The following is a 25568-nucleotide window of genomic DNA, read 5'->3' as shown; positions in this document are numbered from 1 at the left end:
CCACATTCTTTGCACATTTTGGGATATTGCTATTCTGCCATACTGGGGCCAATAGTTTACATATTCCTCTCGAACTGATGTGTGCCATTCCGTGAGCCATCGTTACTACTGCAAGTACGTATGCATTAGGTAATAACCATCGCTGGTGTTCCGATAATTCGACCCAACAATCATTCGCATCCAATCTACCTGTGCTTCCTCTCCATTCATTCATCTCGTTCTCAGTGGCCTCGGCTTGTATTGATTTTACGCTTTCAATGGTGTCCTCACACATTCCCACATCAGCAATCCATCTAGCGGGACCCATGACATACATCCGACTCATTGTGTTCCTTGCAGTTCCTTTCGCAACCTCATCTGCAAATGCATTTCCGCGGCCAACATCATCCTGAATCTTTCTGTGTGCACTGCATTTTATAATGGCGACTTGTAGGGGCAAGGTGAGTGACTCAAGGAGCTCATTGACTAGCTGGCCATGTTGTATCTTTGCACCATGGGATGTAAGGAACCCACGTTCACGCCATAATTTCCCAAAACTGTGAGCCACGCCAAAGGCATATTGGCTGTCAGTGTACACATTCACTCGCTTTCCTTTCGCCAGCACACATGCTCTAGTAAGCGCTACAAGTTCGGCGGCTTGTGCAGAACCGTGGGAAATGCGTGCAGTCTCTACAATGGTGTGTAATGTCGTTATGGCATATGCTGTAGTCGTATCACCATTCTGCAACTTGAAACATGAACCATCAACCCATAGAGTATCATTGCATTCGGGAAGGGGAGTGTCTTGTAAGTCTACTCTCCCTTTTGTCTCTTCCTCGGTCCTGAAACAGCAGTCATGTTTGTCAATCTTGTCTGTCTCTGTTGGGATGGGTAATAACGTAGCGGGGTTGAGTGTATCACACCTCTTTATATGGATGTGACTTGCTAGCAGGGTAAGTTCGTAACTGGATAGTCAAGCGCTAGTAAGGTGTTGTGTCTTTGTCCTATTTAGCAAAATGTCTACTGCATGCGGAACCATAACGATCAAAGTGTTATTCATGACTAATCCAGCAGACTGTCGAATGCAGACAGCTGCTGCGGCTGTTGCTCTTAGACAACTTGGCAGTGCCTTAGCCACTGGATCCAGAGTTACCGAAAAATACGCGCATGGGCGTTGTTTGTCCCCAAAGAGTTGCATTAAGACTGATAATGCACAACCTTCTTTTTCGTGGACATACAATGTAAAAGGCTTACTGTAGTTGGGGTTTCCCAACACAGGAGCCGAACACAATGCATCGCGCAACTCGCGGAAACTCGTCTGACAATCTTCAGACCAAGGCATAGGTTTAGGCATGTCTTTGCGGAGTAGTGACAGTAAGGGTTTGGCTAGTAGTGAGAAATTCGGTATCCATTGTCTACAGTACGATGTAATGCCCAAAAAAGCTCGAACACCTCTCTGTGTCCTTGGGGCACTTAGTTCTGTGATTGCCTGTATTCTTTCTGGTGTCAGTCTCCTTCCCTCCTTCGACAAGATGTGACCTAGGTAGGTTACTTCTTGTCGGCAAAATTGCAGTTTTGAAAGGGAGACTTTGTGCTTCATGTCACATAGGTGACGTAATAGCGACAACGTAGCTTCCTTGCAAATCTCTTCAGTGTCTGCAGCGATCAGTAGATCGTCTACGTACTGAATCAACGTTGACCCATCTGGCAGTATGATTGTGTCTAGTTGTGTTTTCAGAGCCTGACTGAATATTGATGGGCTTTCGCAGTAGCCTTGAGGAGCGCATTTGAAGCGGAAGCTTCGTCCTCCTAAATTGAAGCCGAAAAGGTCTCTACTCTCTTCGGCGATCGGGATGCTGAAGAAAGCGTTCTTCAGGTCAATCACCGAGAACCAAGCTGCTGAAGCTGGAACCATTGTCAATAAAGCAGTAATGTCGGGGACGACTGGAAACTGCGGTATAACTACCTTGTTTACTGCTCGGAGGTCAACCACAAATCTATACACAGGGGGCTGTGAAGGATCAGTACGTTTTAAGACCGGTAAAACTGGACTATTACAAATGTTTCCTGTTGTTTCTTCGATAACATCTTTATCGATCAAATCATAAATGATCGTTAATAATGCCTTCTCGCATTCGTTAGATATTTTGTATTGGGGAATACGTGGCAATCTGACGTTGGCTTTCAAAGTTATGACATACGGTGCTATCTCTAAACGACCTACATCGTTGGAACCATTAGCCCACAGTATATCCGGAAGTGATGACAATTCGGTTGGGATACCTTCTTTTGACAAGTACATTGGAGAAATGACTTTTTTCCCTAAAGTAAGCTGTACTCCCGAGGGAGAACAGTACAAAGTCGCGTACAATCTCTTTAGCAAATCCAATCCTAACAAATTTTCACCGCAACCTGTTGTAAGAATGAGGGGTGCTTCTAATTGACAGGGGCCAACAGAAAGGGAAACAGGACTAGAGATCGGGTTTCTAACAGGGGCGTCAGAGAAGCCTACTGAGACATTCATTTCGCCAGACAAAGGTGCGCCAGGAAGTTTTGAGTGCATAATAGAACTTTTTGTAGCACCAGTATCCAGCAGAAATGGCTCTGACACTCCTGAGGTAATTACCTCGACATAAGGTCCATCCTGATCTACTGGAACTGAAACAACTCCCTCTCTTTGTCCATGGCTGTCCTAGCGATCGTTACCCTCATTGTCGTGTTCGGTGTAATAGTCGTCAGCATAGTACTGAGCTGACTTGGACGATAAATTACTCTGTTGATCAAAGCTATTCATGGATTTCTGAGGCGGAAAAGAAGTTATATTCTGAGTGAAATTTCCACGGCCTCTACCTCTAGAGGCATGCTGAACACCTCTTCCCCTTCCACCTTGGGCACCGTTTAAACGTCGTGCAAGAGCCGGACAATTACCCTTAAAATTACCCTCTTCTTTGCAATACGCACATTGATTCGGGCCATACGTAGGACGCTGATGGGAAAGCTCGTTTCCTTGCGCGTCTCTAGAATACTGCTGATTCTGTTGATAATTGGGCTGGCTAGCCATACGAGGCGGATAGGCCTGTTGGAGAAGAACTTTAGTTTTCAAATCTTTCGTCTTTTTGTCTGCCTTGTCTAACTCGTCTTTACGCCTATTTTCATAGTACTGGGCTGTTGCTAGAATCTGCGCTGACGTAGAGACAGCCCAAGCACTTTCTGAGTCTTTTAGTTTAGCACACAATTCAGGAAGCAAATTGTGTACAAACTTGTCTACAAACAGTCTTTGGCCACCCTCGGTAGCCATATCCTGACCACTATGGTCAGTGAAAGTTTCCTCAAATCTCGTGAAGAAGTCAGACACATTCTCGTCTTTCTTCTGCTTGCACGCGGATAGCTTGTCCCAGTTTACACGTACATCAGGCATAATTGTCTTCATGTACGCAATAATTCTACCAGGAAGTTCAGCTATTAACGGCTCAGGCTTGAAACCACCGATTTGTCGAGCATCTGTAGTCGCAATGTTCGCCCATGAGTCACCTAATTCTTGGTCATGATCCGTATGACGTATCTTACTCCATAAAGGATGTGGAACAACGTTCCCAAACAACATGTCTATATCCGCTAAATTCATTATACATGAGCTTGCAGTTTGGGACAACTCCTTATAATACCCAGTCGGGTTTTTACGGGGATCGGGTAGTGTCTGTTTGAGCGCTAAAACTTCGGGTCTTTTCCAGGGGACATGTACCCATACACGCTGGAAATGAGGCAGAACCGGTGGAACTGCGTTTGCATCACCTTCCCTCCAAACCGGAGGAACCTCTCTCATGGGGTACTGTCTCGCTCTTTTCCTACTAGATGTACCACTGTCAGAGAATGACCCAGAATTACCACCCGTTCTTCGATGTGATAATAATATCTCAACTGCTTTTTCAACGTCGGGACCAACTATCATACCCTCCCCAAATTTAAATCGCACACTACACAATTCTTGCTGGTTGCTCTTCTGATCATTACCTTCTAAATCCTCACACAGGAAAACACACATCTGCTCAAAGACGTATTTTTGCGTTGGTTCATCCCATTGACGGAAGACATTCATGACAGACTCTACATCATATCTCGCTGTATCCATAGCCCAATTTCGTGCTAACTTATTCAATAATTCCCTTTCCTGATAATCGGGCATTTGGCTTCGCAATTGTCTTCGTTCCGTGTTAGGGGTCGTTTTAGGCGACCGAAAAAGTGGTGAAGGAAAGTTAGTAACAATGCTGGCCATTTTATGCCAGACGGAAGGTGAAAGTGGAGGAGTAACTGGTAGTAGAACAGAGTCACGCAAAGCAGAAACAGAAATGTTCGTAGAACGAGTATCAGAGAGACTAGAAGGTGCGCTAGGCGAAATTTTTGAAGTAACGGTAGGAGAAGTAGACGTGATCGGCGAGCCTTGAGGAGGCTGTGCCAAAGAAACAGGAGCCAGCTGAAGAGTAGCCGGTGGGTGCGGTAAAGGAGCCTGTATTACAGCTACTAAAGGTGCAACTAAAGGTTGCGGAGGTGCTGTGGCATTTTGTGCATAGGGTGGCGGAGAATTTAATAGGTGGGACATTAATGGATCTTTCTCGGATCCTTCCTTTTGACCTTTTCCCCTATTCTGCAGCATCGGGTAACATTTATCTATCGCTAGTTTCTTGCTCCTAAGCATCTGTTCGCTCTCCTGCTCTTCCTCGTTATCTCTGTATGCAACGGCAGCTTGCACCATTGACACACCTCTTTTATTCTTTTTTGCTAATCTTATTTCTTTCTGTTTGGCTTCTTTGCGCCATAAGCGGAAAGAGTCAAACATCGCCGGGCTTTCTTCTTGAACAATTTGACTTCTAAGTTATCTAATATTTCTTGGTCGAAACTACCATATTGGGGCCATTTTAAAACACCATCCTTGCGGGTGTATTTTATCCATACCTCGTTATATGTTATAGGACCTACGCCGTGCTTTACATAGAGTTCATACGTTGGAGTTCCAATTGGAGGAACAGGACAAGAATCTTCCAATTGGGAGTCCTTACTACAACCAAGACAAAACAAGTTTCCAAGTCTGCTAAAACTAGGCATCTTCGCTCACTAGTCTAGCTTCAAACTTCAAAGGATTATCTGTTACGATATTTCTCGTGAATACACGAGTCCTTCGGCTTTGGGGCTTGCAAGTACCAAATCAAGTCGTATCTCAAGGATACCAAAAACTAAGGACAAACTAAGGACTGGGAGACGCTCCACTTATACTTAACTGAAGTATTTGAAGATCTGTGACGTCGCTAGAAGACTCGTCTATCGTTTCGCTCTACCAAGGATCACTGGGTCCAAAACAAGGCGATAGTCAGGGCAGCAGTCCTTCGTAGCCGTCGGGACGCAGGGAACCTCGCAGCAAAGACCTTCGGAACCACGTCGACATACAGGGGTCGCTGAAGTGGCTGGCCGTCCTCTGGAATTTTCACACGAAGCTCCTCACGAACATCTGGCTTGGACCGTCACCGCTTGATATCGCCCCGAGTTGGGCGCCAACTGAGGTAACGGGTTTTTAGGAACCCGCTGGTGTCAGGGGATAACACCCGAAGACCTCTGAGTTCCCTTGTTACAGACCACAGAAACAATGAGTCTTCTATCGCAGTCAAAGATCAAGTTTTATTGGTAGCTACCAAGTAACACGTGTCCCAGAAGTACACCACACGGAGATTAGGTTTTGGGAGACTGTTCGTTTTTACAGAACCAGCCTTCTCCTTATATACAAGATATATGGCTTCAAGCAAGAATTCTTGAGTTTATGGTATGGCAATATACATATTTCTACAATATTACAAAGAGCGAAGTCATGCAAGCAAGCCCATATTTTAGATGTCCAGTTCGTTGATAGATTACCCAGTTAGGCCTGGAACTCCCATCAGATATCAATGAAACCTCAATAAAGAAAGGTGTAACCCAGTCATAAACCTGGCCATAAACAAGGAACGTGGACAGGTGCATGTTTGCAGAAAGCGCGGTCTGTATGTAGTGAATGGTTCGTGGAATGTTATGCGTAGATGCTATCGCATTCGGCCGCTGGGCAAGGAGCTGCCTAAACAGGTTTGGCCGAAGACAGTGGAGTCAGTTGGGACAGGTCAGGGGAAAGTCACGAAAGGTGGACGTGTCTATTTGGATCAAGCTCGACCTTTAATTGACTTATCATGAGGGCAAGATGCAAGATGGATGCCGTTCACAAAATGGAGTTTAAGGGATGGGACGGAAACTGTGATTTAGGGGTGTTGGCAACCCTCGATTGTAACGCAAATACATAGGAATGATGTCCTAATCATTATCGGTTCGTAGACACCAAAATCGTATTGATACGTTGAGGTTTTGTGACACGGGTATTGGACCTCGATATCGGGAAAACAACGGGGTCCGGATTTTTGAGAACCACATCCCTCCTATGGTTGGGACCCAGGAAGGGGGTGGTTACACCCTTTTCCCTCTGTCCAGTTTCGCGCCAGAGCTGGGGCTGGAGTGCCCCAGCACCGGTTTGAACTGGGCTATGCATGGGACACCTTGTGTGCCCCAGGCAGTGTCTAGTTTCATTCAGCCCTCCCTGCCCCAATCCACTATCTCCTGTCTGGGGTGGTGCTAGCACCTCCCTGTGACAGGAAACCTTTTGTCCAGGCCTCCCCTGCCGGAGTTTCGGTCAGCAGCGGGAGGCCAGACTTGTGTCTGTGGCAGCAGCTTCCATTTTGTGATGCTGAGTCTCTGGTTAGTTTTAACCGCGTTTACTGTTAGCAACATATCTTCTCCCTCTAGAAGGGTGGAATGCTACCCCCGTCGCCAGAATTGGCGAGGGGGTAGTATTCCAAAGCGTAAGACACCTTACACGATATGTTTCGATAAAGCCACACCAAAGATAGAATCTAACCATGAGGATTATAATGCACTTAAGAGTATATGGTATGGCAATACCCTGGAATAGCTATAAGGACATGGTTCTGAAAGCTGCAGACAGGCTCAGCTCATGCTAGAGTACCACCTCACATAAAACCAAGGACTCTGCCTCCAGGATTGTTAAAGCATGCCATAGGAGTGACTTATAGGTGTATATGTGTCCAGATATAGGTTTAGACATAGGTATACTATATCTAAGCAAGGGGTGATTACACGACCTTGCCCCAGCCGAGTGATCAGCCAGTTTTGTCAGTTTGGATGGTCAGCCAGGGGTGGCAAAAGATATGCTGCAGCCCCTGGTAGGCCTTGGGTGCGCCTTTGCCCTGGGTACCTATAGTACACTGTACAGGGGCTCATAAGGTGACCCAATATCCAATTAGTTATGTACCTAGGTTACATTGAGTCCATTTTACAGAGAGAGCAGATAGCCTGGGGCCCTGATTAGCAGGATCCCAGGCCAACTAAGTCGAAAACCAGCTAAACAAAAGGCAAAAAATCTGGGATAACCATAGTCAGGTATCCACCTTCCTACAGCGGGTTGCAGAAGCCAGTGTCGCAACTGGAAGTATTGAAAGAGCTGTGGCGATGGGATGTCATACCCTTGGGATAAGTCAGCGAGCGAAAGAAAGCCCTCCAGGTCAAAGAGGTGTCCTGCAGACCTGCAGCCGGACCCACGCCATTGCGGAAAGGCCCGGGGATCCATGCCTGGGGGAAACTTGGGATTGTCAAACAGGGTTGTGCGCGGTGAAGGGAAAGTCATAAGTTGGTTTCTGGTAGCTACCGAGTCCCAGACCTTTAGGACTGTGCGCATAATAGGTGAGTTCTGAAATTAGCGTGGTCCATGCGGATGGCGGAGGAAGGGCACCTTCCACAGATACGTCTTAGCCATGGCTCTGTCTTTGAAGAGCCATCTCTTCTCCGATTTGGGCCTAAACCATTGCACAAGGTAACGCAGCTGCGCTGCTTGAAAATACCGTTGCAGATTGTCCACCCCCCAGTATGCCAGTGTTTTATGCATGCGCGGTCTCTTCCTCCCCAAATAAAGTGCTGAAGTGTCAATTGCAACTGTGTAATTGTCCCGGCCTGCGGGGGGACAGGGATTGTTTGAAAGATGTAGAGAATCTTGGGAAGTGCTGATAATTTTCACCGCTGCTATCCGTCCCAGTAGAAACAGTGGCTGTTTGGTCCACTGCTCCAGATCCTTGCGGATCTGCGTCGTAAGGGTAGCGTAGTTTAAGGCTACCGTCCGCTCTGTAGAGGATGTGAGGGTGATGTTTAGGTATGGGAGTTGTGGATGGGTGGCTAGTCCCCAATAGGAGGCAGGCGGCTCTAGGCTAGTTTGAGCCTTCCGGCTTAACCGCAGAATCAGCGATTTCCCACTATTCACTCGAAAGCCAGAGGCGGCGCTGAATAACTCGATTTCATCCAGAAAAGCTGGCACTGAACCTGCCGGGTTGTCCAGGGCTGCCAGAATGTCGTCCGCATACAAGCCGATGGGATGTGGTTCCCCGCCAAATTGTACCCCATGTATATTGGGGTGGTCCCGTATTCTTTGCGCTAATGGTTCAACATAAAACGCGAACAGGAGAGGAGAGAGGGGACACCCCTGCCGGGTCCCGTGTTGGATCTCAAATGGGGGGGAGCATAGGTCGTTGAGGTGGACTCGTGCTCGGGGTTTATGATAGCAACTCGCAACCCAGTCCTGAGAGCATTCTCCCACCCCAAAATGCACCAGGACCCTCTGTAAAAAGCTCCAATCGACCCGATCGAACACCTTTTCAGCGTCGATGGCCAGGAGGACTGAGTCGGATTGTTGAAAGTGGGCTTTATCAATTGTCAATTAGGTGAAGAAAGCGCTTAGTGTTGTCGCTGAATTGTCTGCCCAGGATGAAGCCAGATGGATCCCGCTCTATAATACCAGGGCGGCATGGTCCGAGCCGCGACGCCAACACTCCCGTAAAGAGCTTAAGGTCAAGGTTAAGCAGAGAGACTGGTCGGAAGGCGGAACAGTGCTTGGCATTCTTACCTGGCTTTGGTAAAACTTTTACGTCTGCCTCCAGCATGTCGGGCGGGATGGAGCCGGGGCCTTGAAATGAATTAAAAAGCTTCGTAAGCAGCGGAGCGAGCAGTGGGCAAAAAGTTTTATAAAAAACGGCGGAAAAGCCGTCGGGCCTGGCGACTTTAAGGGTTTGAGACGGGAGATGGCACTGATCACCTCTTCGATGCGAATAGGTGCGTCGAGGGCGCTGGCGCTAGTGGAATAAAGGGCGGTGGTAGCCGCGCCTCGGAGATAGATCTCTGCGTCACCCCCTGAGATGGGCTCAGCCGCGTAAAGAGAAGCATAGTAGTCTCTAAAAGCCTTCGCTATCTGCGCCTCAACGCGAATTTCGTACCCGTTCTCATTGCGCAGGAGCGTGATTTTTGAACGCTGGACCTTGACTCGTAACACGCTCGCGAGGAGGCACCCTGTTCTATTCGCCCCTACATAATTAGTGTGACGCAGGCGGAGGGCCGCGTACTCGGTCCGATCCATGTCTAGACCCGCCACTTGCGTCATGGCCACTTTGAGTTGTTTCCAGACTCTAGGTGCGCCTGTTCGGCTGTCTTCTCGCTTAGCTTTACGATCTTTGGCCTCCGCCGCCGCCACAGCAATCAGCTCGCCCCGCACTACCGATTTGAGCGCCCCCCATACTGCTGTCAAGGGCATGCCAGGGTGGTCGTTAACTGCTAGGTAGTCAGTGATGCACTTGCGAAGCTGCTGGACTACGTCCTCTCATTGCAAGAGGGGTTCCCGCAGCCGCCACCTACCAGGGGGTCTCTTGGTGGCCGGGACTCTAATCAGAAGTTCCACGGCCTCATGATCTGAGATGGCCGCGGGGGTGATATCCACGTCTGCCACTTGAGCCGCCAGCTCTGAGGAGCCAATGAAGTGATCTAATCTGGCATAAGTGTGGTGTACATGCGAGTAGAAGGTGTGCTGTGATGCCCCCGGATGTTTAGCCCTCCACAAGTCCTCCAACCCCCTTTGCTTCAGCCAATCTTTGCCTGCCTCCGAGAGTGCCCATGTGCAACCGTAATGGTGGCCGGATCTGTCCTTATCTTTGTCCATCACTATGTTTAGGTCCCCTCCCAGGAGCAGTAAGGGATCTGGGGAGCGCAAAGCCTCAGAGAAGGCGTTCCGTAGAAATGGTTCCTGCCCAGAATTTGGTTCGTATAGGGACCCTACAGTCAACTGCACAGAGCCCACCGTAAAGCTGTGGGCTAAAAGTCTACCCTTAATCTCACCTACTTTGTCACCGACTCGACCTGGGATATGCCTGCCAACCAAGATTGCGACACCTGACTTTTTATCGTGAGTGGAGGAGAAGAACTGCTATGTAAAGGCTCGGGACCGCAGCCTGTGCCAATCTTTAGAAAGCAAATGGGTTTCCTGAAGTAGACATATTGCCGCCCCTGAGTGTTCTAGGTAGGATAGTACTGCACGTCTCTTGATGGTGTTATTGAGGCCTTTCACGTTCAGTGTTAGGATTTTTACAGTATCAGTAGTCATAGTACCGGTCGTGAGTGGTGTGCGCCGTCATCGCCCTATGTCGCATCCATGCACCCTGCGCTTTGACCTCTGTCCACGTCGGCATACTGGTTCCCACCCCCCTCCCGTCAACCCCGACACCCACCCCCACTCCCCCCTTTCCCACCCTGACCCCAACAGAGAACTCCCCCAATCGCCAACCCCCACCTTCCCCTGAGCTCCAACACCCGCCGCCCGCCTTCCCCCCTCCCTAACCCCAACAAGGAACTCCCAAGTGTATGTCATAGTCCCAGGCCTATCATTGCACAGTTCACCTGTGGTAACGTTATGTGGAAGAGTGTGTGGCAATGGCGACCACGTTGGCCACCACCCGTCCCCCCCCAGACCCGCGTGGTAGTAGTGCAAAGAGAAACCCCCTTGTGGTCGCTGCATTAGTCCAACGTCGCTGTGTCTTTGGACACCTCCTGGATGGCCGATGCCTGTTCCTGTGCCACCGTTGCCGAGTCTGGTTTGAGAGATGCCTTGGGCAAGCGTTTGCTTCCCACTCGCTGCCATCCATCTCGCAAGGTTCGCGGTGATCTCTCCTCTGAGGGCCGTAAAGCTACATCTTCCTTCTTTGAGTCCTCATCTAGGTCAATGCCCAGTAGGGCAAATGTGTCCCGTAGAGATCTGAGCTGCTGTAGGGCTCCGTTCCATTTGAAGATTAACCTGAAAGGGTGACCCCAGGAGTAAGGAATCCCTTTGTCGCGCAAGAACGTAGTGGCTAGTCTGAAGGCTTTCCGCTTTTGCAGTGTGATGGCCGAGAGGTCCTGGTACAGCGCCACTGGGTTGCCTTGGTATTGGAGGGGTTGTTTCTAGCATGCCTCTTTTAGGATTTTAGGATTCGTTCTTTCACGGGAAAGTCAGGTAGGAAAGCTAGGATATCAGGAGGAGGAGCAGGTGCTCGACGCGCCAGGCCTACCCTGTGCGCCCTGTTGATGCGGATTTCAAAGTCATCCATTTCCCCCAAGTTCTCCCGAAATAGTCCCTGCAAAAAGTGGGTGACACTATTCCCCTCTGCCTTGGATGGGACGCCGCGGACCCTTATGTTGTTTCTTCGAGAGCAGTTCTTGAGGTCCTCCGAGTGCGCCTGAAGGTCGACTTGTTGCTCACGGAGGCGGATGACTTCTTGTTGCAATTGTTCTACCTCCTCACTCCTAGTCTGGTCTGCTTCCTCCACCACCGCCACTCGTTCCCACAAGCCTTCCACATCGCGGTGCAGCTTCCGGTACTCCCCATCCATGTCCTGCTTTAGTGTCTGGAAATCTTCACGCAAGGAGTTAAATAGAGTCGCCCCCTCACATAGTCCACCTGGGCCACGACCAGAGCAGGCCCGAGCGCGGCCCACATGGCCCAGCCACCTCATTAATTGAGCGCTATGGACTCCGGACAGCGCCGCCGGCCCTTCCGCTGCGCTCCTCACCCTCTGGGCAGCAGCCCTCCCTCGCTGGGTACTCACTCAAAGTCAGCAGCTCCGCTCTCCCGGCCATGCCCCGATGAGTCTAATCCGGTGACAGTGCTGTAGGCGGACTTGTCCTGGTAGGCCCCAAAGCCTGGGGCTCGATTTTCACGCTGCCCACCAGCACCGGCCAGTCCTCCCTCAGCTCACCTCGCGGGAAGCACACAGCAGCCTCTTGTCTCCCCGTCAGCCCCTGCCAACTGCTTTCAGAGCGGGCAACTCTTGACGCCCCACCTCGCTTGCCCCCGCACCGCTGATTGTAGCTCTGGCAGGCCGGGCCGGCGAGTGTCCTCCAGGTGTAGGCCCGAGGCCTGGGGCTCGAGGTGAGCGCGCCCTGAGGCGGTGCCGCCACCGTCTTCGGCTGCGCGTTCTGCACCTCACCTTGCTCTCCGGCGCAGCGGCCACCGGCTTCCCTACTGGTGCGTATCGCCGGCCCCAGTCAGCACCCACACGATCGGCATCCTCCGGCTTTGCCCCCTCGGCTGGAAAGATCGCGGATCACTCCATGGTCCTGGCCGCCATTACACCGCAGCGCCAGGCAGGATCCAGCTCAGCAAAAGGAAGGGCGTCGCATGGGGTGGCTTTGCTTTCTCCCGCTACCCAAAAGGACGGACACCAGATGCCCCCGCACTGCTTGGCACAGATCACCCCTGTCTGTGGATTTGAGTGCTAATGAAGGGTCAAAACCGGTATTCGGGCCGGGAGCCTCACGGACCAACGTCTGCTTCGGCTGCCATCTTAGCCACGCCAATAGAGGAGTACCATCATGGGAAAGTCAAAAAATGAGATTCCTAATGTGGTGATAGATAGACAAAAGGAAAGAATTTATCCTTTTGTAAAAAAACCCTCACTCACCAACCTAGTGGTGACATGCTTCATCATCGGGGTCCACCCTAGTGGCCTAGCGTCACTAGGGTGTGCTACGACACCTGAGTTACAGTGGAGCAGGTTGTGAATGGAAGTGCAAAAAAATTTTAAAAATTGTCCTGGTTTAACTTGATGGGTGTATAAATTTTATTAACAAGTAACTGGACAATGTTAAAATGGTGGGGCGAGATACTGTGAGGGTGTATTAAGGCCAAGAGTATCTCTTATATGTGTGTTGGTCTACATGTTTCAACCGTTATTGGAATATACCAGGTTTTCATCAGGACCGGTTAGTCAGGGAACTGGACGGTCTGTGCCCCCTAGAAGGCACACCCTATCCTCGTTCTCTGTGGCCAAAAAATAGGTAGCAGGGCAGCGGAGGACAAGTATAGGTAACCAGCATTTCCACCACGAAGTAACTAAATCGGTTGAGTAGTGGGGATACCCCCTCCCGCCCTCCGATGATATAAGACTCCAGAATAGTAGTCTTTTCATTGTTTTGGACTCACCCACTGCGGCCAGAGTCCCCTTTTACGCCATCTAGCAAATTTTTGCTATTTTTTTTTAACATTGTCCAGTTACTTGTTAATAAAATTCATAGACCCATCAAGTTAAACCAGGACAATTTTTAACATTTTTTTGCACTTTCATTCACAACCTGCTCCACTGTAACTCAGGTGTCGTAGCACACCCTAGTGACGCTAGGCCACTAGGGTGGACCCCGATGATGAAGCATGTCACCACTAGGTTGGTGAGTGAGGTTTTTTTTACAAAAGGATAAATTCTTTCCTTTTGTCTATCTATCACCACATTAGGAATCTCATTTTTTGACTTTCCCATGATGGTACTCCTCTATTTGTTTATCTAGTTATTCCACAGGGGAACAGGAGTACTCTCCGTTCACTTTCAGTGAACACGATCCCTTGCTCTCTCCCTTGTTAGCATATCTTAGCCACGCCTCCTTATTTTGCTGTTTTAATCGAATACACCACCTTGAGCAGTCACTTGTATCAACATATTTACTTTAACATTCAGCAGTGTAAACATCAAACCACTACAATATTAGAGAGCAACATTCATATGACCAACCTGAAACGCCTTGAATGGACAAATGAATCCTTTCAGGAAACTCAAAACACTATAAAAGAATTACTGATAGCATTGGGAAATGATCTTTTGAACAAAATACAATTCTGGTCTGATTTCTTATTAAACCTAACATCTTTAATGACAAAATTAAATAATCAAATGTTAGGAAACAAACTATTAAGCAGTATCAAGTAAAATCCAGACTGCAAAACGAGAGCTAAAAAAGCAATCAGGAAATTAAGGTCCCCTCCATTGGACCACACTGCATGGGAGACAGAGGAAAGATTACAAAAAAAACTTTGGGGTGATAAAAGAAACAGCAGGGAAACTTTCTGGACCAAATTACTGTTTAGAGCAAGGCAAAGCAACTTGAGCTCCTTCTGGCAAATGATAAACAACTCAACAGACCAGCGGACGTTATAGCCTCTAACATCCAAGAACACATCTCAATCGAATTTTTATCTAACAAGTATAAGGACAACACAACTTCTGTACAACTTTCACAAAAACCCCAGGAGGGCCCCAATTGGCAAGATCGTGTGATGTCAATGAGAACATCAATAAAGTATAACTGTAATACGGAAACTGCAGCCAAAATATTCGAAAACAAAACACTTCCACCTCCCCCATCTAGCAGATGAAATAAGTAACATAATAAGAAAAAGTACAAGAGACAGAGCTCCCGGGCCAAATAGGATCCCTCAAGCCATATTCAAACATGTCCCAGAGTTATGGAGCAACCACCTGGCTGCGCTCTTTAAAGAGACAGAAACATTAAATCAAATACCATCCAGTTGGCAAGGCTAAAAAATCACACACATATTCAAAGGATGGTTACAGATTTAATCCAACAAACCACCAGCTTATTGCGTTGCTAGACGTAGAGGCAAAGTGTCATGCCTCCCTGAGTCTAGGTGATTTGATCACCTGGATGGACAAACTTAACTTGATTCCTATAAATCAGACAGGATTCAAAAAAGGGATTGGAACAATGACCAATATTCTATCATTTTCTTTTATTGCAGAGAAGTACAAGCAAAAATCCCCAAAACTCCATCTTTGTTTTGTAGATCTAAAAGCTGCCTTTGACAGTGTGGACGGGCAACTTTTGTGGAACAAACTCAGACAGTGGAATATACCCGAAACAATATTAAGAGGTATAATGGGATTCTACTCTGAAACCTGGCAAAGAGCCCGATTACGATGTCGGATGGACCTGAGTCTGTCCGAGATCGTTTGGGAACTGGGACCGAACGACCTCCTGTCATCGGTCCCAACCCAGCGATTAGAATGCGACTGCACACTGTTAGGTCACATTCTTATTCTTTACAATGGGAGCATGCATTCTGACCAGCAAGCATACACTCATTGTAAAGAGCTGAGGTGCTCCCTTTGCCTGTCATTGGCCATTCCAAAATCCGGTTCGGATTCCTTTCTGACCAACCCCTGCAAAATGGGTGGGTCAGAAAGGAATCTAAACAGCCAATTATGATGCCATAGGAACAGCTCTTACTGAGGGTCGGAGCTGTTTCCTACGACATCGTAATCGGCCCTAGGAGTGAAATTAGGTGACGGCTCCAGAGTCTCGAAGAAAGTTCACACCAATAAGGGCTTGAAACAAGGATGCGTTCATGCTCCGCATCTTTTCAACCTGTTTATGGCTGACTTGTCTCAAAGGCTTAATGAGATCAATTCTCACCCACCGAAGCTGGGAGTACTATCTCCATCGCACCTCACTTATGCAGATGATGTGGTTTTCATAAGATTAACGAAAATCCGCCTCCATAGTCTACTACCTGGAATATTGGATTTTATTTCACTAAACAATTTAGCGCTTCTAAAACCAAAACAATGACCATCTGTAATAGCCCTACTCCTCAGTTAAACCTCTGGGCAGATGGGAAACCCCCGGAGGAAGTAACATGTTATAAATACCTACGGGTATTACATTGATAACAGGACGAGCCGTTAGGAACAAAAAATTACATGTCACAGTGAACCAGTGCACTAATTTTTGCTTTTACATCCTTGGCAAAACAACTAGAGGGACCATCCTACAAATCTTTGCTCTCTGTAATAGCTGCAAAAATGCTACCTACAGTATCATATGCCAGCATCGCGCTACACGCCAAGGAGGTGAATCTGATGAAAAAGCTGGTAGCGACTGCATACAAAAAAAAATTCTATTACCCCAGTCTGCCTCACCGGCGCAAATTCGGCTCCAATTTGCGTTGATCAATGAACGTATGGGGAGAGTGTACTCCACCATAATGGTTTGGTACAGACTTAAACAAAATCCGTTGTTTTCTGCTCTCAATAAAGCAGTGTTTTCGGAAGTCGAAAAAGAAAACAAATCAATCATTAATTCAATATCTACATAGAGGATTAACAACTACATGCACAGAGGAGCTAGGGATTGAAAACTTGCCTTTTACGACATTACACTAGCCATGAATAAATCTGCTAAATTCCACCCTCTGCTATTAGATAAAAACACTCTTTCCTATAGATTACATGCTTGGATGGTGATCAATGATTATAAAACCCTCGAACCATCAGCTTACTGAAACATCACCTTTGTGTTACATTTACAAAAACTATTGATAGCTCTCCGCTTCAGAAAGCTCCCATCAATACAATAGAGGACCAACCAAGCTGGATATAAAAATAGCGCCAGAGCATGTCTCCTCTGTGGCAGCAAAAAAGATTTTATAATATGTATATGCCCCTAAACTACTGCTAGCACGAGCAACTCTACTAAGAAATGCTTGTATTGACAGAGCGGTAAGGACCTGCAGAACGGCCATAATGAAAGGGCTAGGTCGACTGATCCTCAAATGAACTGTAAGCTACTTAAGCTTCTCAAATTTCACCAAAGGGCTTTGAAATTGGCAGCCTACCAGCTATTAGACGCTCAAAAAGGTAAATGAACTCTCCAGTATAAACGAACTCCATCGATCACTCGGTCAAACAGCGCTATGTACAAAAAGTGACATTTTAGCTTATCAAATTATGGTAACTTTGTCTTTTCATTTTATTGTTTTTTTTGTGTTATTTTTTTTTAACTCGAAATTTTGTTACGGTCTTAGTTAACAAAACAATAAAAAATGTTTTTACATTTACATTACCCCTCAGCCAAAATCTCAATTACTAACATTATTTGGTGACATGATCCTGTCTGATATTGTGTATAAATAGTGATGGAAATTGGACCTTGAGTGAAACAAACACACTGCACATGCTTCCAAATGTTATTCTTTCTTTGGATAAGGGGAGTCCATCGTCGGAGGAGCGAAACTGAAACCATGGCATATTTTAATGCTATCTGCATGAATACAATGTTCAATTAAACTAAATAGGAATAATTTACCTAGTCAGTTTAATGTAAAAATCGAATTTTAATCCAGCTCTTGGAGACCCCATGGGCTTTCCTGGACGAGATACATCCTTTAAATATAACTGGAACTGACCAACTAAGGATGAACTAAAACCAGCTAAGCATAGCACCAACGTTTAGTAAGTGTATCAGCCTTCAACATAACATTCCAACACATTTTCCTAGCCCTTCGCCGTGCAACCAGATACATTGCTGTGATTTCTGTCGGGGAAAAACACGCATTGTTAACACTGTGTCTAAATCATTTAATTGCCTTTACATTATCATGTTACCATGCACGGGCTTATTTTTCCACCTCAGAATTCCAGTATGATTGATAAAGGAGTTGTATCTTTTAATTTCTATTTAAAAAATAAAAGAATAGTTTTTATTTATAACTAAGGAAAAGTATATGTAAAAATAATGTAAAGTCATAGTAATGCGTATGCATCATTTAAGACTTCTGTATATTTAAAAATAACGTTCTTACTACTCCTTAATGGTTATTTTTGTCAATTAATGTGAGAGGTGCTTGAGAAACATCACACACATTAAGAGTACTCAGTGTTTAAACAATTAAACCTGTTAATGTGTTTATTTGGTTAACTTAAATCTCACGACTTTGATTCCCACGAAAAACGTGTGCTCTCAGATGTTGTGCTAAGTGGCGCAGCCTCTGGTTCTGACATGCTTTCAGCGGGTATTTTATTGTCGGTTTGTCACTATCGCTTAGACCCTTGATTGCAATAATAAACAACGGCTCTTCGGTTTCCAAACACAGACTGATTTTTCAGAACACGTCTGCAAAGGGATACTGCGAGTATTAAACTCATGCCAAGTGGACAAATTAATGCCAGACTTCTCCGGTTGGAAGTTTACTCCAAGATGCCATGTTTGGAGACAGAAATCTGACTGGCAAGAAATAGCAGAGAATTCCAGGTTTCTCCTGTTATGAAAACTGACTGATGTAGAAAGAAAAGGAATAGCTACAAATCGGAAGAACGTATAATAGAGCGGCGTAGGACGCGTCAGGGTAACTCGATAGTCAGTAGATTCAAACTTCCCCACCAGGAACAGTCAACCATAAAACAAGCGCCAGTACCTATATGTTTTGTGTTACTTGTTTTTTGTTACATGTTTACAAGTCAGAAGGGCAAGGAAACGCAGGCAGATATGCTCAATTCGTAAGCCCCATGGAAATCTGCAGACAAAACTCAAAAACAAGAGCCCCTGCGAGAACAACTGCGAAGTGTTGATACATGTTATTTGTCATATACTATAATGTGAAAATACCAATAAAAATTATTACAAAAACAAAAAGTTTCTCTTTTTTTCACAGACTTGTGTGGGAGTGTTTGGAAAATTAGGACCAGATTTAATAATTCTTTATTTTCCTGTTGCATCACACAAGGCGATGCATAGCAACACAAAGACTTATCTTATCTGGGATTTACAAAGCACTAAAAGGCCTGATTTGTGTGGCTTTGAGTGGCTTTGTGAAGAAATGTAATGCAACGCAACAGCTCAGGCTACGTCGCACTACGGTTATCAGTGGTGGATGTTCCATGGGCGGAGCATGAGCGTTCCTGTGTAGCCACCAATGGATTTTACGCAATCCAGATGTACGAAAGTTTGCAAAGCTGGAATTGTGTAAAACAGTATGCTTACCACAGAGGCGTATTGAGAATAAATATATTTATTTCTCCTTGTTACTTCCTCATCATATGCGTGATGAATTCTGCATCACACATAGAAAGAGGAACATGTCTCTCTGGATTCTTGTGTGCAGGAAGGTATCCCTTCCTCCATAAAAAGCATCCTAACTAAAATGCAGGCACCCTCTATACAACCCAAGAGTGCCAGTGGTGATAGAGAGCTGATGAGCACCATATCTTAGTAGATATGGCGCATTTCAGCTGTCTAACATTCACACAAAGGAGCACAGCAACGTTGCTTGCTGCTGTATCCTGTGTGAACTTTTTGAAAAATATTACCCACTTAGTAATCACGGTTGTGGAATGATATTGCATACTAGGACCTGGATTTAATAATGCATTGCATTGGGTGTGCACTACTTTTGAATCACAAATGAAACACAAAGTTATATGGTGGGATTTGCTATACATTGAGAATCAGAATTCGCATTGGATAGTGTAGCTACTCACAAATGACTATTTCACTCATGGAGCTTAGTACAGCATGTCTTTATTCTCCTGCATGTAATCATGAACTAAACATTCTAAAAATGCTTTCAATTCACTATGTTATAATGCTTACATCTTATGTCTACAGAGTCCATCAGGAGCCACAAAGGTTAAGTCATTACATACTCACACAGCACTTCATCTCCCCCTTTGTTAAATAGACATTTTAAAATGTTTACAAATATATACAATTGGGCTCTTCAATGCGTCTTTGTGCCGCTTAGATCACACGTTCTGACCATATCTTCGAAAACTGGGGACAGGCAGTAGAAATGTTCATAGTTTGTCAAACCTAAGCACTCCAAGAGGTATTGTAGAACAAAGTACACTCTCCAAACTATAAGGACTTGTAGGGACCAATGTTCTTGTTTATTGTAGAGTGTAGACAAACAGATAGTCTTTCGATACAGATGATACAGAAATGAATGTGCTTCAAGGATGAACAGCCAGCACGTGTTTCATTACAACGTGAATTTTCAAGACTGTGAAACATTAACAAAAGGCAACATAAAATAGCCAATAAATAAAGATTTTTTTGTAGACGGAGACAAGATACAAAACGAAAGACGATGAAATGGACAGCTAAAGAGGAATCCAGTGCTGGAAAAAGATATGTGTGTTATACAAAGTATATATCAGGGAAGTGGTTTCTATAATGGGAAGAAAATAACAGATGGTTATAGCGCAAACCAGTGCAAAAGCCAGAGAAAAGAAGTAAGATAATGTGATTAGAGAGTGATAAAGTGATATATGTCAAAAAGATGGGGTGTCCCAGATTAAGTTTCCTGACGAATCCTGGTAATGTAAGTGAGAGAGGATGTCACTCCACTGAGAGCGTGAACATGATTTCAAACTAGCATAACACCAAGTACCAAAATATGACCCCACCTTCTCAAAATGTAAATAGTTATCCATTGCCTTTTCAACAACACAGTCCAATAGTAAGATGTCAGATGGTGAATGTTGTTCCACAGGAAGGCTGTTCCTTCATGGCAAGGGAGTTGTAAAACTAGACCTAGCTTGGAAAACGTAAGGTACACAATGCAAAGAAAATGAATTATGGAGTTTCAGAGGAAAATGGCTCATATGTAGATAGATGTCATAAAGAGACTCTAGTCACTCACTCACTATCAGTATGGGATGATGATAGAAGAGATCAGATCATGAAAGGTATTGATCCACTGGTCCTGAATAGAGAAATAAGAAGACTGATGCAATTAAATCACATACGTGCGCTTTGTACAGTAATAAAAATAGTGTACGCTGCAAATCTCCCAACCAGGAAGTAAAAAGTGGATTAATCCACTAAGGAAAATAAAACAGAAAAACGTATTAAGAAAAGTCCAATTTTAGAGGAAAAGTGATAGAGGAAGATATAAGTCTGGATAGCAAATAGGACTATGTCACGGTGAGGGTAAATGTAGACTAAGGAGTTATACAAACAGAAATGGTAGAGTGGTATACATAAATAAGAAAGAGAAATCAAAACATAGCAGAAAAAATGTTGACATTTATAGATTCCAAGGACTTGGTATTGTAGGTCATGTAAGTACCATGACAGTCGTGCATAACGTCTCAGAGGCCACGACCAATGTTAAACAGAAAAAGCTGCAATTAGAGAGATTTTATTCCATGTGATCCTAAATAACAGAAAGTAAGTCCCGCGCTTACCCAAACAAATATGAAGTTTCAAAGAAGTTCTAGGTAACCAGCAGGAAATCGTAACATTTAGTAAATTGTTATCCAGTCTAGAACAAGCAGACCATCTGTATAACAGCTTATGTACAAACAGTGCATAATAGCACTTCTTACCATGAATGAGAACAGCAAAATAAAAAAGATTAAAAAAGTTCTGTTAGGCCAAGGAGTCAATTCAATTCAATTCAAAGATGTTTTATTCGAGTTTTTCTCATAAAAGCGCATACAATCACAAATATAAAAACATCATTAAAAAAGCACTTCAGTTAAATTGTCAATCAAATAATTTAAAACGTATAGAACATTTACAAAAGATTCATTTACAAGTCAAAGTTACGAGTAAAATATTCAAGTGGAGTAAAATACAGACAAACTTTAAATACAATAAAAGACAATCAGCTACCTAAAATCCTCTGTCTGATAGTCCATGCCCATCCAAGAAATTTGGCTGTAGCTATTGCTAGAGGCAATAAAGTGCTAGTACATAGGATACTTAAAGCTACAGCACTACTGGTGGTACCTAGATTTTTGCACACTGGTGTTAACCAAAAACTCCTGGGTTCTGCAAAGGTCTTACAAGAAAATAAGAAGTGACCAATTGTTTCCTTATGTGCTCCACAGGCTGGACAATTGCTAATAGATGAACCCCCCACCTGCCTGTTAGAGACCTAAGGGGGAGGGCACCTGCTCTAATTTGAAAAAGGAGCTTCCTGTCCCTAGGCGTGGTTATAGCGTCCCAATAAAGTTCTAAGCTGGGATGCAGTTTTGCTTCTAGGAAACCTCCAGCCATAGACCCAGCATTAGTATCTCTCCAATTCCGAGTAGCCACTTTTTCCCAATAGATTTCCTTTAGGACTTTTTTGGTTGGGAATGTGGCTCCTGTCGGGTTGTCCCAGAGCAATTGGAGACCGAGATCACCCAGCACTGTTCTAAGAACATTCAACCAGCCACTTTTATGGAACACATCCACTTTGATTATGGCTAGAAACCCCTCGGCGTAATGATAAAGCTTGGGTGTAGTCCAGAGCCTCCACCAATATAAAATAGGACGGAGCCTCACCAGATCTACTACAGCCATCCTGCCCAGATTGTACCTGAGTGGGAGCAATGGAGTACTTTTAGGAAGACCAGTGATAGCCCTGAAAAACGTATTTTCCGATGTTTGTAGTGACTGGAGCTTCTCAAAGCCCTAAAACTCGGCACCATATAGTGCAGAGCAGAGGGCCTTGGCCTCGTAGACCTGCAGTGCCGGTTTAAATGGTTTAGTCCTAGATTTTCTATGCTCTGAACCAAGTGCACCAGCCAATTGTCTATGCCTTAGGACTGCAATGACTATATGCTGGGACCATCTAAGATCGTTTGTTACATAGATACCCAAATACATAAAAGCTTTAACTATCTCTAGAGGGCGATCATTCATGACCAGCTTGGATCTGAAACTTCGATGGGGATTAAAAACCATAAGCTTAGTTTTAACCACATTGACTTCTAAGCCATGCTCCCCAAAGAAATGGTCAAAAATAAATAATGCTCGCTGTAGGCCGCTCGGAGTCTTTGATAAAATCAAAGTATCATCTGCGAACATTAAAATCGGTATCTTAGTACCAGCTAGAGAAGGAGCATCCACATTAGCAGATAGCATACGAGCCACGACTCCGTTAATAAACAGGGAAAAGAGCGTGGGAGCCATCGAACACCCTTGCCGACATCCCCGCTCCACAGGGAAGTCTGAGGTGACCGTTCCCTGCCCCCCCCCACTGAATCTTGGCAACATTTGCTTCATGCAGCCGCATTATCATTGACAGTAGTTCTTCTGGTTGACCCAGGTTCCTCACTACCGACCACAGCTTAGACCTAGGAACCAGGTCGAAGGCAGCCCGCAAATCGACAAAAGCCGCGTACAGGCTGCCCTCGCCCAGTAACACAGTTCTCCACTGCAGTAAGGTAAATCGGAAAACCTGGTCCACCGTACTGGTGGATTTTTGAAACCCAGCTTGGAATGGAGACAGGGCGTTGTTCTCCTCAACCCAGTCCAGGAGCTTGTTGACAACCATCCTCCCCACCACCTTTTGGATGGTGTCAATTAGGCTTATAGGCCTGTAGTTCCCGGGTTTAGATCGATCTCCCTTCTTAAATACAGGTATTATAATTGCACCTTGCCAAGATGTCGGTACAGGTGCTCCCTGTGCCACTGCATTAACAAGGAGAAAGATGTACTCACACCAGCGCTCTTTATCATTAATAAAGAGATCCGCCGGGACCCCGTCTAAGCCTGGGGCTCTACCACTAGTCACTGTGCTGATGGCCATCATTACTTCATTGCTACTAAAAGAGTTATCTTTATAGTAAACAGGCCTGAAGCCAACCATCTCGCTACCAGGTTGCGTTTCAGCATACTGGGGCTTAAAATAGTTAACCAAATCCTCCTCCGATACGTTGTTATTGGGAGTGTCGGGTACTCCACCCATGCCCCATTTTACAATGTTCCAAAAGAGCCTGGAGTCTTTTTTCCCACTCGCATCCTTTAACTCATTCCAGTGGAGATCATCCCACATTTTCTTGGCTGTAGATATACTATCCTTATACTCCTTTCTAGCGATGCGAATAGCCGTCAGTTCTCTCCTCTTGATTGCAGTGCCTAAAGCTAAGCGGGCATTCCTACAATGGTTATTATACCGCTTTGCCAGCTTGATGGTTTCCCTACTAATCTTCTTTATCGGTTTCAGAAAATGGTTCCTGATAACAGAAAAGAGATTATTGTGGATTTCTGTTACATTGTTCGGACCTGGTATGGTTATATTAACCTGCTCCATGGCCGTTATCGCTCTATCCGCCTCAGCGTTAATATTATCCATAGACTGTTGGTTGGACACAACATATGGCCATTTTAACCTATGCATATCGTTTGTAGGAACAATCAAAGGGACACTATCCATCCCTGGAGTCGGGGTCACGTTGTCGGGTGTCCACCATTTGTGCTCCACGCACAACGGATTGTGATCGCTTTCAATCCTCCATTTGACTTGTCACAGACTAGTTTCCAAAGTTTCAAGCTACACAAAACATAGTCTATTCTGCTCCTATGACGCTCATTGTCGAAGGTGCATGCCCCCACCTTGTCACTCTTGGTCCTCCTGTTTAGTGCCCTTAAAGCCCTTTCGAAGCAAATAGCATTTAAACAGATAAAATCTTCGGACCAAACGAGTAACAGGATTCAGTTCTAGTTTGGGGACCCCCCATTGCCTATCCTCTTCATCCCCAGCAAAATCATCACAGATAGCCCAAGGTTCAAAGGTACGGTTCAAGTCACCGGCTATAATAATGTTATTGTCCAGAGAATGGGTTTCAAGGAGGGAGCCCAAAGCCGCTAAAACTTCTGACCTCCCACCCTTGTTACCCCTGGCATAGACATTGTAAATGTCAAGCCGTCCTAGAGGGCCCATATCCACTTTAATATATTGGATATCTTAACTTCCAACGTCTACCACCTTAACAGCATAGGCAATATTTCAATGCCCTGTCCCTTCAACATTGTGCTTCGCTCTACCTCCCTAAGGATCCTAGATACTGGTATCGGGCTATTAAAGTTTATGACTATACAGTCACCTTCTCTAGTCTTCCTAGAGCGTCCCAACCATGCAACTCGGCGGGCCATTATTATTTTGTGACCTACCATACGGCCGCCTTCAATATTTTGTGAAAACCAGTAAGTAACCTTGTTCTTCAGTTGAAAAAAAGTCCTCTCTTTCTCCTTGACGGAGAGGAGGGACATTGGCCAAAACTACCACTAAAGGAGTACTTTGAGGGGGTAAATCTAGGGTGGATCGGTTACCTATACCTTGGGCCGGCTTATTAGGATGGATAGGGCCAGTGGCCGGTATGGCTGGCTGTACACCGACCTCCTGATGCAACTGCTGACCCCCTGTGAGGCACTGGCTTACCTCGGTGCCAAGGACTTTACCCCTTGGGTCAGTTGGTCTATTTTCACTGTTAATAACTGGCCCTTTAACTGTTTGAAGTGCAGGTTTGCATGGAGATATTATTTGGGAATCATTGTTATCTACCCGTTCACTTACTTGTGTAGTGTCAGCTCCCACCTTCTTGTTGTCGGTTAATGAGTGTAACATTTTAGAATTGTTAATAGTAACTTGTTCCAGCTTACCTAAATTGACAATGATTATTTTCAATCTCTCTATTAGGGGGAGTATTAGGGATCTAATTATATGTTCTACCTGCCCTAACAGAGCCCCTTCTCCTTGTGCAACAGCTATAGGTTTAGACATCGGGTGTGGTTGGGCGTTTATCGGGAGGAGAGGTAAGCACTTGTTAATCTGTGACAAAGTATCAGACTGTGTATGGTTCAGCACACCCAGAGAT

Source organism: Lissotriton helveticus, chromosome 1_1 (assembly GCF_964261635.1).
Source record: "Lissotriton helveticus chromosome 1_1, aLisHel1.1, whole genome shotgun sequence".
Taxonomy (NCBI): Eukaryota; Metazoa; Chordata; class Amphibia; order Caudata; family Salamandridae; genus Lissotriton; species Lissotriton helveticus.
Note: the sequence above shows the minus strand (reverse complement) of the source record.